A 17,100-nucleotide genomic window follows, 5' to 3' on the forward strand; every position below is an offset into this window, starting at 1 on the left:
CCCTGATTTTGAGGCCATATCACGTGACAAGGGGAATCCAAATTTCTTCCCACTAATTGCCCTGACCTAACCAAACCCTGTCTTTCATTTAAAAAAATACATTTTAATATTAATATTATTAATAATATGGGGGCAATATTATTAATTTATTCATATGACTGAGGTAGATATAACTAACGGAATTAGTCTAATGGGTTAAAATTTTTGAACTTCAATAGCATATCATTGATTTGAATATCTTTTTTTAGGCATAACAACTTCTTCTGCTGTTGTGTGTGGGCTTATTCTTAATTTATTTTGATAATTTAAATAGTTTATATTATAAGATTCGTCGAATAGGATTATTCATTAAAAATCAAGTTGATCGAACATTTCTGCCTCTATCAAGTCTTAATTGTTTAAAAAAAAAGTAGATTGTCTATTATCAAAATTATGTTTGATGTTCATTTTTAAAAAAGAAATATGATTTTGTTATGCAGTTTATGAATATTTAATTGACATGATTTTTTTCATGAATGTTTTATTCAACCGATCCTATAATATGAATAATTTAAATTAACAAAATAAATTCAAAACAAAACCCACGAAGGATATTACAAGAACAAACCCTCTCACCATCTACATACAAGGCATCTACTCCATCTCAATAAACCCAAACTCCATCTCAATATTGATTGAGAACTTTTTAACAAATATATCTTTTTAGTATAATTTAGATACAATACTTTTTAGAGATGAAATAATTAAAACTTTGATGTCAATTCTAATTGTATACAGATCGGCCCCTCTTACTATAATTCCTGCGTCTGCCACTGTTTGCATACCCAACCCCAGTTTCTCCCACCCTAATAAAAAAATGAAGAGGGGGGTGATATTTGCTTTCCTCGCACCATTTTTTCCGTGCATTATATTAAATAAACAACTTTTATAATTACAACCAAACTCTAAAATAAAACTATCAACGAATATCAATTTAATTCTTATTCATAAATTCATACTTTTTTTTGACCCTTTCAGCTATAAAAACTAGTGGGTTTGCCCATCCGATAGGTGTGCTGTTAAATCTGTAAAATATAAATTATGATTTTGAATTAAAAACATATAGTGTCTATTGCTCAAGTAGTAAAAGTGTTGTTTACCAAACATGAGTTCCTTTCACCACCTCAATTTTTTTTTTTTTTTTTTTTTTAATTTTCGATAGAAAAATAAGGGACATGTAGAGAAGTCTTGGATACCAAGTTCAGCCTTTGCTTAATACAATAGTATAGATGAGTCTTATCCCTTAAATACAATAGTATAGATGAGTCTTATCCCTCAAGTATTTATTGGTATCCTTCTTTCACTTTAAAATTTTCTTTTTATAAATTATATCTAATACGTTATCTTTATCATTAAAAATAAATAAATAAGGGTGGGTATGTGCAACTAAGTCCATGTAGGACCTTAAGGGTAACTTAAACGGGTGCTTTAGGACCATGAGGCCTCAAAAAACAAACAAATAAAAAATGCTAAACGGCGCTGCACAAAGGGCAAAGCCCCTAATTTGAGTGTCGTGACATTGGGAACTTCCCCCAATGGAATCTATACACGTTTTGTTCTGTCACAAAACCCCTCACAAGCCCAACCAAAGCCCCCACCTCACTCACACCCCCACCTCTTTAGCTTTCAAAAAGGTCATCATCATCATATGTATAATTAAATTACTGGAATATATTTATGAATGTTGTATTATAGGAATGCTACCACATAGAGTTAGCTTGATGTGTAAATCACAATTTCAAATTTTATGAAATGCTTGACTATATAAAATATCCAAGGTCTATGTCTAATAATTATTCAATTTGTATATGGAATGAAAGGATTGTCTGTGAATTATTCAAAAACAAATTTGAAACTCTGGAATAAAATTTGAAAACCTTTATTACAATATATATATATATATATATATCAATACTTATATTATATTTGAATAATGAGTTTCCCTAAGAAAAAGAAAATGGAACTTGTGACATGCAATCATTTTTTATAATTAACCAAACAATTTTTATTTTATTTTTCATATTTTTCTATTTTACTTAAAACAATCAAATAAAAGAAAAAAATATATAGTTTCTTTAACTTCTTTTTCTTTTCATTTTTCGAGACAAATTTGAAAATTCAAACAAAATATGAATATATTTTTAAAAGTCAAAATTGAACTCAATTGAATTCATTATGGTGTTCCTACTATGTGATATAATTCTTCTTATTTTTTATTTATTTATTTATTTATTTATTTTGTAATGTACATAATTTGAGCCTATATGTAGTTAACTACCACCACTTTTGGATTCAAGAAATTATGGTTATGTTTGATGTAATTTATAGGGTTGTTTATAATTTTTTTAAAAGTTTATTTTAGAGTATTTGGTGTAATTTTTGTTTAGGGTCAATTAAAAATACGCTCCCAACTATTTGATTAAAATACGAAGTGCCCCTTATAGTTCTAGAAATTATATTTTACTCATTGAAGTTTCTAATTTCGTAATAAATGACTCATTTTATTAATAAATTATCAAATCAATTAATAAATTTTAATGATGTAAGAAATTTATTTCAATTAATAATTCAAAGAATTTATTATTGTATAGAAAAATAATTAAAAATTTTATTTTTTCAGTTAATTTTGTTAAATAAATTTTTTTGATAAGGGAATATTTGTAATTTTTTAAATCACAAAGGACAATTTATATTTTAAATAAATTTGAAGAGATATATTTATAATTTACCCTTTTATTTATAACTTATAAAGCAAAAATAGATTACATAAGTTACATCAAACATGCCTCGTATCACGGCCTCACATATATAAGATGGAATCAACTATGACCTTATCAAGCGGCCAGGATGGATAGCTCACCTTTCTTAGCATGAGGGTGTCCTCTCTATGGTTATTATCTTCCATATATATATATAAATACATAGATATGTCCACAGAGAGTCAAAACAAATGCTTAAATTTGAAAGTGAACTAAAGTTGAAGAGAAGAACAATTTAATGAAGTGTCATGTGCACCTTGACACGTCCCATTCAGACAAAACAGGAGGCAGATTAGTGAAGGCTTTTTTGACTTAGGAACACACTCATTTACACATTATAAAACTCTCTATAGCTCAGTTTTTTATTTTTTATTTTTTTATTTTTTATTTGATAATTTTATTTTAAGAGGAAGTAAAGTTTGTTCTTTCTTTTTTTTTTTAGAACGAATAAGAGGAAATAAGTTTTTTTTTTTTGGATTAAAAAAAGAAAAAAGTAAGATGTTCTGATGTGTCATCACTACATCTATGGGCCTAGACCCCAAGAAAACTAATTGCCAGCCTTATTTGACTCTATCCAATAAAACTTAACCACACGTCACAGACTAGCTTAGGTTAAGAGGAAATAAGTTTGGTGGGACTATTATGTTACAAAGCCAGTCAATAAGGTAGTCTAAGCCATGTGACCCTTTAATATTGTTTGTTTTACAGAATATGGGCTGGTCTGGGCTTGGGCCCACACTTACCTTAAAATTTTCGTAAGGAGTAGCCCATGATAGTTATTATGATTAAGGTTCAACAGAGACATGCTGGTCCCAGGAACAAACTTTTTTTTTTCGGAGCTCAAGGTAGTTGGATGTGCATAATGTATTGACATTTAATTTATCTCAAGTTGAACTTGGATGCAGTTGAAATATTGGACTCGGTAGAAATTGTGTTTAGAAGGGTGTGAATATACTAATTACTATAAATAAATTTGCCTTTAAAATATTACTTGGCCTATCAATTAATTCAATTTTACATAAAGGGTGATCAAATAAATGACTGAATAATAAAATGACTCATCCTATTCAGTGATTTAAGGTGGAAAAACTCTTCACAATCTTAACAATTCAAAATATCCACTAAACAAATTAAAAGTTTAGAGGACTTGTATAAAAGGAATTACAATCATATCATAGTTCATCCAACTCTAAAACTCTCTTGATGCTTCACAAGCTTGGTTTAATCCGATCAGTCTTCTTTGATTTTCTAATCCACCCTAAACTCCTTTCCTCGATCTGATTTGTTTACCCCAAAGGCAATGAGATGTCAAGATGATGCAACAATGCAAAGTGACGGTTTCTATGAAAACGCTCAAGAGAAATTTGGCTAAATGTGGCAAAGTTGAAGAATACTAAAAAGCTCTCTTTAGAATTCTTAAAGCTGTTGAAAAATAGGCTAGCCCTAAAAATGGTGCAAGGATCCTCTGTTCCCAAATAATCCTATCTCCCTGTCCCAATTTACTCACAATCATTGGATATGTCTTGAAATTTTCACATCTTGAGATTCTCATATGATTCAATGGCTGTGAGTGAATTGAGATAGAGGGAGAGGATAATTTGGGGACAAAGGATCCTTGCACCTAAAAATGTATTGGGTCCTATTTATAAGAGATTGAGGATTAGAAATCTAAAACTTCTCAAATTGGGCTTCTTTATTGCTGGGTACAATTGCTCCAATCAAGAGTAAAAATAACATTTCTGTATGTGTTGGCAATCAATCCCTTAGTAATCCCTTGTTGCATAATCAAGCCCTAAGTAATCAATATATCAATCTCTTACTTCTAGAAATGTGTGAAGCCACCAATTTATGCTAGAAAAACAACCAAAGACCAATGTAGTATTCATCTAATGTAAAAACATCAAACTTGGTAAACTGTAAAAACACAAAAAGTGTCCTAAGAAAATATTTTACATGAAATGCAAATATATTTGTTAGGGAAACAGGTGATGTCTGTAAATATTGATATGATTCTTTATCTTGAATACTTCCAACACTCCATCTAACTTACTAAGTCATTACAACACATTCCAAGTCCCATAGGGAAATTGCCAACACAGTCTATCCTATATCCTGTCTCAAAAGGCAACTATATTGGAAATAATTTTGTTTGGGCTTTTGTGTGGATTTTTTTGGGCCTTATGGGCAATGTTTTTTTTTTTTTTTTTTTTTTTTTTTTTTTTTTTTGTAGTAACTTTCTTTATTACTTCTTATGGGCAATAAAGAAAAAAAATTTGATAAAGACAAATTTGATGCTATCTAAAGTCAATAAAACGTTTTTCAAAAAGAGGTGTAGGGTTTAGAACATATTTGTAGATGAAGATAAAAGAAGGAAAAAAATCCTCCTAAAAAAAAACCCCTAAAAAACCAACTTAAAAGTTGTTGCCAAACCATGCAACCCGATTTTGTCTGATGTGACATTAAATCCTCTTATGGATCCTACCAACTTTTTGCTGTGGCTTGCAGCTTATTCACTAATAAAAAGTAGGGTGAGCAGCGAATATATCGATCCGTCAAAATTGATCGATTTGAATCGATCTGTCATATTTTAGATTGATGTGTGATGACGAGCAGACGGTTGCGGATTGATTTTCTTTAATCCGCTAATCTGACGGACGGATGGTGATTTGAGATTCCTTTGGTCGCAACCGAACCGCCAAACCGCGAACACCCCTAGTAATTTATAAGACTTTGTATTTTCAGTTTGTTTAAATATTTTGTTTGTATTTTCAATTAAAAAAGAGTTTAAATATTCTGTTGAAAAAAAAATTTCAACTTAAATATCTTTTTTGAATTGAAAAAAATAAACGTATTATTTATCTATATTTTTTGGTTTTTAAATCTATCTTTAAAAAAAATAAATAGAAAATACGATATATGCTGGTTGGTTTTTTGTTTTAAAAAACATATATCGATTTAACAATATAGAGACATACAATCTCTACTAGTGCTCTGTTCCTGGTTTTTGTGGTTTGAATTGTTTTTATATTTTAAGAACCATAGATTGTAATACTTTATGTGGATGAGGCATGCTGTAATTGTAATATGTGATGATGCATGCAGTAATTGTGATATTCTAAAATTTCAAACTTTCTTACTTTTGATGAGACATGCAGTGATTGTAATATTTTTTTAAGTCATTAACTGTAATACTTTCTTCTTCTTTTTTTGAGGAAGTGCACAAGTTAAATTATGTTGAAAATTTATAAAATTTTAAACCGTCAAACCGATTCGCATCCACCCGCCAAACCGCCAATCCGCTCAATCCACATCCGCCGGATTGCGGACGGATGCGGATTGATTTTCTCCAATCTGCCAATCTAGCGGACGGATAGCGGATTGGAAGTTCCATAGCCGCAACCAACCCGCGCCCACCCCTAGTAAAAAGTTAATTTTTCCAAATAAATAAATAAATAAATAGAATAAAATAAAAGCTTCTGCCTTTTTCACAATTAATCCAAATGGCCCATAAGCTTGACCATGTTCACAAACCTAACAAAGTTTCAATTGGGGCTGGTTGAAGCTGACCCAAACCATCAATTCTTAGTAGCCCAATATGCAAAAGATTGGGCTACAATTCTTTAGAAATATAGTAGGCCATGGGTTAGGAAATTTGACCATTTGGGTTGGGCTCTTGACTTAAGAAGCCCAAATGAAGCCCATCCTAACAATCCCGTCAATTTTTACTATTATTTTTTTGGTATTAGAAAAAGGGGTGGCTTAAGCTTTGCAAGATCCTAGTTTCGGACTAAGAAATCGCTTGAGGTGAAATCTAAGGGCTCCATACTGAGGGGTAATGGGGGACTCAAACCCGGGTAAAATAGGTTTTAGGTCTCGTCCCTATCCACTGCACCCCACTCCCAGGGGTAATCCTATCAACTCTTGAATAATTTGTTAATTCTCTATTCTTTATTCTAGGAGTAATTGGCTCTTTAATAGTAGGGATTCAATTGGTACAGGTTGGATAGGGCTGAGAGTCTGTCTAAATTCAGCTTGAAGTACAGAGAGATCTACATAAGTTGAAGTCCGAGTCTGACTTCTACCTCAACTTGCTTGAACAAGCTTAGTTAGGGGTGTAATCGGTTTGAGACGGTCGGTATTTAAGTAAAATTTTACACTTAATCGATAATATCGATTCTATTATATTGAAAACCGATACAGATCAAATTTTTCATTAAATCGCACCAATTCAAACGGTTCGACTCGATGCGATTCTCAATTCACGACCTTTTAAACTCAAGTTACTTAAATTTATAGTATAGTAAATAATTTATATTGAATTAGCCATTTGTATATTCCTTCAATATTCAATCCAACTATTCACAAAAATAAAAACAAAAGAACTAATAAATACTGTGTTTAAGTTTTTACTGAAATAGAATTAGAAACAAAATATAATTTGAAAACAAAAGTCTTGATACCAAAGGCAAATCAAAGTTAAAACCATCATCTCATAAGACTAAATCACAAGTCTATCAAGTAGAGTTAAAACAAAAAATTAAAAATGACATAAACATCTAATATAGCTATATAGGCATAGTAGTAGCAAAACTTGACTCAAACAAATATGAGTGGCAAACTAACAACTTATCACATTGCCAATATCTACTATCAAACCTGAAATATTTAAGAAAAAATAAAAAATTAAGTAAATCAACTGAACTTTGTACTTAACTAACTTTATTATACATTTAATATATATTATGTTTAATATGCAAAACTTTCGGTCAATTTTGATTTAATTCAGTGCACAAGGTGCCTAAACCGGTACTGAACCGAAAACCAAAAAAATAAAATCATTTTAAAAACTGCATAGGCCGATTTATATTAAAAAATCGACCAAATATAACTTATTTGGTTTGGTACGGTTCAACCGTTTTGAACAATTTTTTTTAATTTTTCTTACATTCCTAAGCTTAGCTACAAAAATGAACTCAACTACGCTTAAATTGTCCAAATTCAAATAAAATATAATTATAATGATTGGTCCTTGTTTTAAACAATGTAATGCACTAGTTGAAAATAAAAAAAAAAGAAAAAATATCCCAAAAAATAAAAATAAAAATAAAAAATGAAACTTAGGTCTAATTTGGGGTCTACTAGAAAAGCCAGTTTTTTTGGCTCAAAAGTCAATTTTATTTATCATCAGTTAAAAAAGTCAAACATCACCAAAAAAAAAAAAAAAAAAAGCCAAAATGTTTTGGGTTTGGTTATGGTGTGCAACTTACACCTTACACCTTATACCTTACACTTACACCTTACACTTACACCTTTTGTAAAAAATTAAACCTTACACTTACACCTTTTTTGAGGTTGCACACCATGTGCAACCCACTTACACCTTACACCTTACACTTACACCTTACACTTACACCTTATACTTATACTTACACCTTACACTTACACTTTTTATGTAAGTGGCACATGGTATGCACTTGCACACTTAAGAAAACTCCAAATGTTTTTGGTTTCTAAAAAAGAGAAAAATTGCTAAAAAAGCCAATCCTAAACAAGACCTTAATAAGAAAACTGGTTTTAGCTATGTATAGAATATATTACATTTCAAATATGATTTATCCCAATGAGAAAATAATCAGTAATTTATAATATTTCATGTTTATTATCAAAGCCGGTTGGTTATATTTTGAAAATTCTCGCCTAAATTCTGTCTAAATTTAATTCTAATTGATAAATTTTAACCCTCATCCTAACCAAATTGAAGTTACACTCTCCTCTATTTGGTCCGGAGGTACCCTTTGTTTTGGGTATGTTGTAATGTTAAATTTGATAACCAAACCAAACATATGAAGTAGTATTTTGCATAAGCTTGGGCATGAAGATTGTTATTTTATGCTTTGTTTCTTCTTTCCTTTTTCTTTGGTATTCAAAGTGATGCCTCTCCTTTTTTTGGTTTGTACCTCAATGCCTTTGTCAGTGTCACTTTGTGTAGGTTTGAACAACATGTTAAATGGCATACGAAGATAAAATCAAATTATGCTGTGTGTGTGTATTTTCTCTTTCTGTTGAACCAAACATGGAGGCAACAACTTTATGGGTAAAAAACTCTGGTAAATGCTTTTGTGCTTTGAATGTGCTCTTTTCTAAAAAGAATGAAGGCACATATTCATTTTAAACTTACATGAATAACTGGTTGTGAGACCATGACTATGCTGACCAAACATTTAGAACTAATGAAGAGGCAATAGGCATGTTTAGATAAACTTAAAATCATTCAAAATAGATATTGATGAGTGTTTGGACTATGTGAAGGATCAGTAAGTCACAAAAATAGAAAACAACAAACAAATATGAATTGTAAACTACTTGTACATATAAAAATATGAGATTTACATGATTCATTTTATAGGTGGAGTTGAGTTACAGTTTTACATTGAGTTATAAGTAAAATTCAAAGTGAAGTTATTGGATATTCTTAGAGTACGGTCATGAGATGCTCCAAAATATTATAATTGGTGGAGAATGTGAGATTTGTAATTTTGTGTTGGGTGATTGAGAACATGAAAAGATGTGATGAATAATGACTAATAGAGGAACATGAACAAGTGATACTTCGGAAACACTCAATAATTTTCCAAATGGAAAGATAATTGGACCTCCTCAACTACATGTATATTTAGTTGAATAATGCTATATGTATCAATTAATATACTAACTAGTATACTAACAGATGATGTGACATAATTTTAGAAGTTTTTGATATTTGTAATTTGTATAATAGGTGAGGTCAGTAATAATAATATAATATTAATTAGTACATTAATATATACATTAATTAACACATGTAGCACCACTGTACTTAGTTAGATCCACTCGGGTGACTAACGTTGAGTATTTATCATGAACCTCATGATGTTTTTGGCAGGGTGGAGTTCCTTAACATCAGTATGATAGATGTTATGTCGGCTCTGTTTGGTAGAAGTGCACCCGAAAAAACAGGAAAAATTATGGAACACACCAGTACCATATCATATGCATTTTATTGTTAAACAAGAAAATAATATAATTTTATATTTTTTGAGTCATAATTAAAAAATAAAAATTATAACTAAATATTTTAAAATAATGTCATAATTAAAAAAAAAATAATCATAACTAAACAAAAAAATAACATAACTAAAAATGTATATGATATAAAATTCGTCTTGTATCCCCCAAAAAAATTGAAAGTACCACGTACAAATATAATAATTTTAACATGAGGATGAGGTAGAGAAGGGACAGCAATTGCGAGGCATGTGAAGGATACTAATTATTTGTTCTTTGTTTGGTCGAGCAGTAACGACAAATAGGGTGTTTTCCTTTTTGTCAATATATCCTTTACATAGAGTGATACAACAATAAATTTTTATTAATTCAAAAATTATTTAGACATTAATTTTCATCGTATTCTATATGAATCTCACACTGCATAAATTAATTTCTATCATACAATAGCCTATTCAAAAAATTTTAAATTGGTAAGTCTGGATTAGCAAACTGTCCCCCTTTATATATTAACATAAAGGCCATCATTTTTGGAATAGTTATGAGCAGATCGTGTGAACCAGAGCTATTTATCAAAAAGTCCTACTCCAACTTTTAATAATATTGTAATTTAAAAAAAAAAAAAAATACAATTCAACTACTTATACCTTTCATATCATACTTCAATACAAACAAACTAAAAATAAATCAAAACTCATAAACAAAAGCCAAAATACCACATTCGTTTATCACTTTAATAAATTTATCATTGTTAGTACCAAATAATCATTCCATAAACATAAAACACATCTAAAAAGATTCATTATGGAAACAATGAGCAACTAAAGCTATGTTTGATTTTGGCTTTTTGATTAAAAAAACACAAAAGACAAAAATGGCTACATAAGTCAACAAGATAAAACATCACATTCAAATCATAATCATTATATTTTTTCTCTCACAAAAGTTAAAAAAGCTAAAAATAAAAAACCAAACGAGGCTAAAAAGCCAAGTTAAAATAGCCAAAAAGCCAGGCTATAAATCAAAAATAAAAATAAAATCATTGATTTGTGAGTAAATAAGTTTACCCAGGGTTCATTTGGAAAGTGTGTTGGCTTTTTGACTTTTTTAGCCTGGGGCTAAAAACCCTCGTTTTGGAAGAGTTTTTTGACTTTTTTGACTTTTTGTGAGAGAAAAAATGTAATGATTATGGGTTAGATGTAATGTTTTGTCTTATTGAGCTAAAAAATCTATTTTATTTTTTTATGATTAAAATAGTCCTAAACCCAACGCAACCCAACTCAACTCCTCTTTCCAAACGAAGCCTCAATAAGACCAACCGATAAGTATTTTTTAAATTTAAACGCATCCAAATATGTATCAATATGGGTGATATAATCATATAACAAGTAGTATCAGTGATATACCCATAAATAACATTACCGTAAATTGAAAATTCCATTACATAACTATTAACATAATATGTAACAATAGATCTAAAATATATGTAACAGCTGATATATAAAACTCTATATGAATGTCGTTTCAAATATTGTATGGACTCTTCTAAACAAAATATCATGTCAAGCACTTGATACTTAGTCCATAGGGATGTAATAATGGCCTGGCCCGGTTCATCTCGGCCTAGGCTCATACTGGCCCAAGCGGGTCTCGCGGGCTCTCATTTTTTTAATGGGCTAGGCTGGGTTGGCCTATGGGCCAAAAAGTAGGGCCCAGGCCCAAGTCCACTCATAATAGAGCTGCGGGCCTAGGCTCGGGCCGTGGCTAGTCAAGCCTTTTTTTTTTTTTGAAAAATAGTCGATAAATTGATTATCTATGCAGATTATTTATTAGGAATAAACAATAAAAGAAAAATTATACTAGAGTATTTTAGTTAAGATTAATGAGATGTTTTGTTTGGTTATGTTTCATGATGGTATTTAAATTTAATTATGTATGACCTATGTTTTTTTCGTTATGAACTTATAACTAAAAAAGTATGCAACAATGTAATTTTTTTCTTTCGAAATCGATACTTTTATATATATGAAAATGAAACTTTTAATTAATTATATAATATTTATTACAAAAATTTATATTATTAAATAAAATAGATGTAGATTATTAATGATGGTAGAACAATTGCATCACTATTGGTCAAGTACATCCTGACTAGGCTGACACCTACTAGCCTACCAATCATTTGTATTATACTCCACCTCAATAATCTAATAATAATAATAAATTTTAAAAAAATGAAATAAAATGAAATAGTAAAAAATAAATTGTTGATAAATCATCGAAGGAGACAGACATTTTAGACATGTTACCCAAGGATATGTCATCGAAAACATTTTTGAATTTTGCTCATTTTCACTATAATTTTGTCTTCTTATGAGCGCATGCATATGATCTCTGGATATCATCAGTGCTTTAACTATTTGGCGTGAAAGGCTGCATCAGTAATCGCTCAGTACCCGTCCACTTGTACTAAAAACTGTTTCCGAAGCAACTGCAGAAATAGGAACGATTAATATATCACAGGCCATTTGTGAAACCATAGGCCACATAGTTTCATTTTGTTTCCACTATTCTAAAATGTCAAAATCATCTGAATCATCCAGTGATGGGCTTTCCGTAATTCAAAACTACTTACGCTATATTCTTGTATTTTTTATTGCTAAAAAAACACTTAATATTCTGTCTCGACATGAGACTGCTAGTGTAGTTTGTGTATTTACAGATGTAGCTGCCTTGTATTCTTCAAATAATTTGTTGTATGTTTGCATAATAGGGGCAAAACTGTGTTTGATCAACGAAAATACGTTCTAAAAATTCTTGCAAACGAATTTTTTTACACTTAGGATCAATTATTATGGCTAAACCTAAAAGATGAGGCAAATGATCAAAATATTTATCAAATTTTACTTTCATTGAAGTAATAATAGTTACATAATATTCATTATTCATATATTTTACGAAAATTTTAATTATTTCTGCAAGCATATGCAAAACAAATGGTGAAGTAGAAACATATATATATATATATATTTAAGAAAATAATTTTGTTGAAGTATCAAAAACTTTTAAAAAATCTTTATACAAGGAAATTTGGCGCCAATTAAGTTCTGTGGGAGTCAATACTCCTCCTATTGATGTTATTGCAAAAAATAAATCTATTGCTCTTCTTTGTTTACAAGTTATTTTTAACATATTATACGTTGAATTCCACCTATTATCTACATCTAAAATTAATTTTTTTAAATGACATATTTTCTCATTGACAAATTTTTCTATATTCCAAAATTCGATTAGCAGAAGACATAATAGTAATAACTGTATTTTTTATTACAAGTACAAAAGTCTCGTATACATGCATAGCTTCTTTAACAATCAAATTTAAAGCATGGGTACAACAACAAACATGAAATAAATCACCATCAATAAGTAATTGTAAAGTTGATTTTAAATGGGTTACAATTTGATTATAATATGCTGTATTATCTAAACTAATTGTAAATATTTTATTTTGTAAAACCCGTTCATATAATCCAGTTCTTATTTCTACACCAAGCGAATGATCAGTTTATGGAAGTTCAACTAATTTAAATGAAATAATTATTTTATTTAATTTTCAATCATTATCAATAAAATGTGCAGTGATACATTGATATTCAAAATCATTATTTGACCACAGATCAAATGTTAAACAAACTCTTCCATTCAAATTTTTAAAGATGACAAATAATTCACTTTTAACATTCTCAATTTTTTTTTTTTTTTTTTTTGTTACAGGAAAATCCTCCCTACCCTCCTGCAGGTCCAAGGCAGTGCCCCTTGCAGAGATCACTAGGGTGTCCTGTTAGCCATTCCGAGCGAGGAGACTATAACCTGAGAACTTGTCCCGACCTCTCAAGACAAGTTCCGCTTAAGTCAGGACTCGCACAGCGGGGGAGCATTGAACCCACACCAAGTGCTGATTAGACAACTTGAGGTCCAACCTCCTAACCAACTGTGTTTCGCCCAGGAGATTGGCCCAAGAGGAAAGGAATTGAACTCATGACCTTGGGGCTTAAACCCCAAATCTTAACCACAATGCCACCCACCCTTTATAATCTTGTTTCTAGTAGTATTTCTTGAAAAACTTTGATATTGTGGTGTAAAACTTTTGTGAATCATTTTGGTAAAATTGGGACATTCACTAATAGTAAAAGGTTGTTCTTTTTTAATGATATAATCAACTACAGAATTTTGTGTATGCATAAGATCATGTAAAAATATTTACAAATTACTAATTGATGAAACCCCTAATTGCATTTGACTTTTAATATGAGGTTGTTGACTTTGTAAATGTTTATTAGCATGCCTTTTTAGATGACTAGTACCCCTTATAAATACAACACTAAATAAACGTGCACAATATTTACATTTTATTTTAAATGTAATTGTACCATCATGATTATTTATAGAATTTTTTTTCAAAATGTTCCCAAAGAGTACTAGTTGTGCCCCCTAGATGATGATTCAACTGTTGGAAGAGGGATATTAGAAGGAGAATTAACAGATTCATATTGTATAGTATGTATATCAACATCGATACAAACATTATGAATATTAGAATCCATAGTAATGTAATTAAAACAACATATAAGAATTAACAATTAATTTAAATAATGTGTAAATACAATGAGTAAAAAAATAATAATTAATATATGTGCACAAATAATTAATGAAAAAAAATGAGTAGCTAATAAATTTAATTAAACTAATTAATGTTACCGATTGGGGAATGCGATACAGAAATTAGTTTCTTTTGATAAAAGGTTCTTATTTCACAATTGCAATTGTCACTTAGGGACGACACTTCAAAATTAATTGAGAGTTGAGAGAGATTGAGAGTTTAAAAGAGATTGAGAGAGTTTAAGAAAGAGAGAGCGAGAGAGAGAGAGAGAGAGAGCAAGAGAATTATTTGTGAGATTTATTTTGAAAAATGGAATATATTTATAGTTCTTTGAAAGAGGAAGTAAATTTATAATATATATATATATTACCGTTGTAGTAAACGGTAATATGACCGTTTGAATATTTTATTTTTTTTCATTCATATTTATTATTGGCCGACCGACAGATATATTGGCCGGCTGGACATGTTTTTGGCTGGGAAAGGAAATTTGGCCGAACATCCGGTGCTCCAGTTCAGTTTTTTCGATTGCAACGGCTAATTTTCAAAGTTTAACTTCGCAACGGCCATCTCCTGAACGGGAAGAAGGAATGAGCCATGTCAGAAAAAACAGAGCACTGAACTCTCATATATATATATAGAGCAACAGAGCTCTTACTTGCACTGCCATATTTATTTGATATTAGTTGTGATAATTATATGATTTTCCTACTGTTCTAATTGATGTATTAGTTTGTAATTTTTATTGTGGATTATTTATTTTAATTTGTAGGAACCTAATTCAACCCCCTTTTAGATTGCTTTTTGGGTAACAGGTTGAAATATATATATATACATATTTTATTAATTCATTGCAAGGAAATGACATTGACTGTTGTATTATTTTGTTTTGTTTTTATTTTTACAAGATCAATCTTTTATTTCTTTTATTTATTTATTTATTATATATATTTTTTAATTATTTAACCATTGCAAGTTGCTTTTTATTTTTATTTTTTGAAATTTGACCATTGGGTGGGGTGGGGTGGGCTGCCCTGCCCGCAAAATCTGAAACGTTTTGGGCCGGGATAGGCCTCAAATAAAGGGCCCAGGCCCAAGGTACTGGGTTGGGCTCAGGTCTGAGCATAAGCAGGCCGAAACGAGCCGGGCCCACCTTGGATCTCGGGCGAGTTTCAAGCCATTCATGAGTCTTGAGCTATTTTTACACTCCTATTAGTTTAAGGAAGTATAAATATGTACTACGTGCAGTTGAACATTGGCTGTACATATTTAGAACTTGGTGTTAGTCATAAAACTCGCCATAAAACCTTTCAAATTAAGATTTTATCCAAGAAAATAAAAGTAATACAAATATTGTCGTACTTTTTTTATTAGGAAGCTTTTGAGACTAGAATATAGGATCTTGACATTAAATATTGTTTAAAAGTTGACTATTTTAATTGATTTTTAATTTTTTATGAAAAGATATATGAAATATAGATAGAGTGATATGATAATTTATAGTGATTTTTTAAACTTTTTCACTATGAACCTCACTCTCCAAACGGGGGATGCCAAGCACCGTCAACTAAAGGGTTTGGACTATCTTCAGAATTGTCCTGAGTGGTTAGTGGATATACTCCCCACACAATTATTCAGGGTTTAATTTTTAGTGTCAGACCATGATAAAGAAATTTCTCATGAATTCCCTAATCTCGACATGAATAGCTTGTTTTTGACCGGACCAGAGAAAAGATTAGTCAAGATGCGCGTAAGCTGACTCGATCACCTCTTACTATTGAACCAAAAAAGAAAAAAAGAAAAAGAAAAAGAAAGGCAAGGTTTGGATAGTAGGAAAGTTTCATAAGTTGTGGTGAACATTTTTATGGTAATTCCATCCTCCTCATTGCCAGACACAAAATAATTTGCTATAAAATTTATAATAGAAATATGCAATTGCTCCTATAAGTTGAAAAGACTAGTGATTTTTGCCAGGCAAGGCAATGCCTACATAACAAATGTGACTCCGATTGCCTAGCAGATATGTGATTTAGGATAGAAAAACAAGAGAGATGGGGATGGAGGATCCAATCTCCAAACATAGCAAACAAGCAAAATTTGTTAGTGGAAAATGCTCGCAAGGTATATTGGTATTTGCAAACATGTGTCTCTAAAGCACCGTAGGAAGTGCATTACTATACCAAAACAGAACATGAATCAGAGGTCCTCCTAATTCATTTCATTTTAAGTTGGACGAATCTCTTCACCCCCAAAGTATAGGTTGAGCATAACAATTAACAATGCACCCATTCAAAATTTTGGGTTTCATTATCTTCCTTGGGAGAACGAAGGGTAATGGACAGATATGGTGATCATTGTTTTTTAGTCAATTTATTGAACGAAGAATTATGTAGTAGTTAATCATACCATATAATATTCTTCACCGATGAGACTAAAAGAGAATGAATGGGATCGATTTTGTCTTTCACTCAACCAATTAAAATTACTCGGAACAACTTTTTTATTAGTGGTTATTCTTTTTATTGATACTATATATTGACGTGTTAAGCTGGTACTTTGAAAATATTGGTGGAAGCATACAAATTATGAATTTATATC

The sequence above is a fragment of the Camellia sinensis genome, chromosome 7 (genome assembly GCF_055761805.1).
Source record: "Camellia sinensis isolate YWXY chromosome 7, ASM5576180v1, whole genome shotgun sequence".
NCBI lineage: Eukaryota > Viridiplantae > Streptophyta > Magnoliopsida > Ericales > Theaceae > Camellia > Camellia sinensis.